The sequence below is a fragment of the Physeter macrocephalus genome, chromosome 10 (assembly GCF_002837175.3).
Source record: "Physeter macrocephalus isolate SW-GA chromosome 10, ASM283717v5, whole genome shotgun sequence".
NCBI classification, from domain to species: Eukaryota; Metazoa; Chordata; class Mammalia; order Artiodactyla; family Physeteridae; genus Physeter; species Physeter macrocephalus.
In genome coordinates, this window is record NC_041223.1 from 25,277,335 (window position 1) to 25,279,887 (window position 2,553).

A 2,553-nucleotide genomic window follows, 5' to 3' on the forward strand; every position below is an offset into this window, starting at 1 on the left:
CAAGTTATAGTTTGAGGGATCTAACTGATGACTGCCCTCAGTTTCTCTTTTACCATAACCAAATAATTTTCATGGAAATTTTATTTTCCTCAGTGTCACCAGCGTACAATAAGTAGCTGACCTTTGTTAAAAGTTTTATCCAGCTATCTGTTTGAACACTGTATCTCAACCTTTTGGGATCAGAGTCCATTTAAGTAAGAAAAATGAGCCCAAGTGTCACCAAATAGTCTCATTTTCCAGTAGGAGAAAGAACTGATAAAAATAAACTATTGCTCTATAAGCACAGATTGTAGGTTTTATGTATTACCCTAGCAATTGAGTATGGGTTATTTATATCTCAAAGTCTAGTTTTATGGAAAATTATAGGCCAAGATGCCATTGCCTCAAACGTGTCACCACGTGCAAATGTTCTAATCAAACAACCAATAAATTTATAATAATAGCGCTAAATTCATAGTCATAAAGTTGCCAGAATGGTAGCAATTGAAAATCACAATTAACTCAATAAAACACTGACGATAAACATTAAACAAAACACCCCCTTCAAAAAAGTATGGGATGGGGCTTCCCTGGTGGCGCAGTGGTTGTGCGTCCGCCTGCCGATGCAGGGGAACCGGGTTCGCGGTTCGCGCCCCGGTCTGGGAGGATCCCACATGCCGCGGAGCGGCTGGGCCCGTGAGCCATGGCTGCTGAGCCTGCGCGTCCAGAGCCTGTGCTCCGCAACGGGAGAGGCCACAACACAGGAAGGCCCGCGTACCACAAAAAAAAAAAAAAAAAAAAGTATGGGAATTCTAACCATCATTATATACACATGCAATACAAGTTTTACAACATGGGCAGTACTGAGTTCCAAGCAGACTTGTCAGTAGGCTACTGAGTTAGGTGATTTGTCAACTCTACTAGGATATTAATTTTAGTTTACAAATATCTAAGTTTAGCAACCCTCAGCTTTCTTCGTAGGTTACTTCCTAGTAAGCATCTCTTAGCCCTATGTAAAGTGAAAATCACTTGCCCCTAAGCACTAAAGAAATACCTGGCATGTTGAAATCAGTTTTGGGCTCCCAAGTGGCCCCTGCAATGAACCCCATTTTGAAAATCATGGTGCTAACCCAGAAAATGCAAACTACTCCTTCTTTAGGCCATTTGCTGCCCTGTTCCTCCTCTATTGGTGTCTCTGCCCCATCTCTGCTACAGAAGCTCCTCTTTCTTATTCGACAATATACTCTGAACTTTGTCATTCCCTCTCTCTCAACCCAGAGCTTGAGGCCTCTCCAAACCTTCAAACCTTTTGTCATTCAAAAGTAAAGGCTCGCCAAGCCTTTATCCAAATCTACCATTTCCTACTCCTGTTCTTTGATTATCTTTGGAATGTTACATGCAAGAGCAGCCTCATCAGCCAGGCCTGTTTATAGTGGAAGCTTCTATCGGGCACAGGTCTCTGGGAGAACAACTGCCATCCTCTCTGCCCCTGCATCACAAGCTCTTGTGTACATAAGGCTCTAGTTCCCAAATAGGCACAAACCTAAGACTGGATTGTTCTGGATCCATCCCCAAACTTTTCAATTTTGGCACAATCTGGTGAAGGCTCATTTTAATTTCTCTAATTATGAAACATAGTCTAAAAATCTGGCAATGAAATGAAGGGGTTGTTATTTCATAAAATACAGGAGCCATGTGTTACCTTTCTGTAAGAAAGTACTCATTTATCATCCAAACACTGTATAATAAAAGCTGCCAGAATACTGACTTAAAAAAGCTATAGCACACTGCCAAATTAAAGAACTGTAACTGCCAACCCATATTCTTTCTTATTATTTTAAGCTGTAAGTGACCATGATACATGAGCACACTTCTGGTGCACAGAACAGCAACCAGGCTCTTCTGCTAAATTTATTCATCCATCCATCCATCCTTCTTTCACTCATCCATTCATTTAACAACTATTTATTAAGCACCTATTATGAGCTAGCAATGTTCTACTGCTAGAGATTCGCCAGTGAACAAAAAGACAAAGTCTCCATAGGATGGATGAAGGTATGGTGAGTGACGAGAGGTGGAGATTTGGCCTTCAAACAAAAATCCACCGAAGAAAAAGCATCATTTGTAAGTTTGTCTCTGGATTTAGTCCTATGCCTTTCAGTAAGCCTCGTTTCCTCCCCTTGATCTCTGATGCAGCGCAACCTTGACCACGACCACTTCCTGTTTGCCAGAGTCACCCTTGATGCTCAGGTGATTTTCAACACCGCATAAAACAAATGATGATGACAATTACAGCGCTAACAACAAAGTCCCTACCGAGACAATAATAGCAACAACTAACATTTAATGAGCAATTACAAACGGTCCCTGACTTATGAGGGTTTGATTTTCAATTATTTGACTTTACAATGGCGTGAAAGTGATACACATTCAGTGCAAACCATACTTTGAATTTTTTTTTTTTTTTTTTTTTTTGTGGTACGAGGGCCTCCCTCTGCTGTGGCCTCTCCCGTTGCGGAGCACAGGCTCCGGACGCGCAGGCTCAGCGGCCCTGGCCCACGGGCCCAGCCGCTC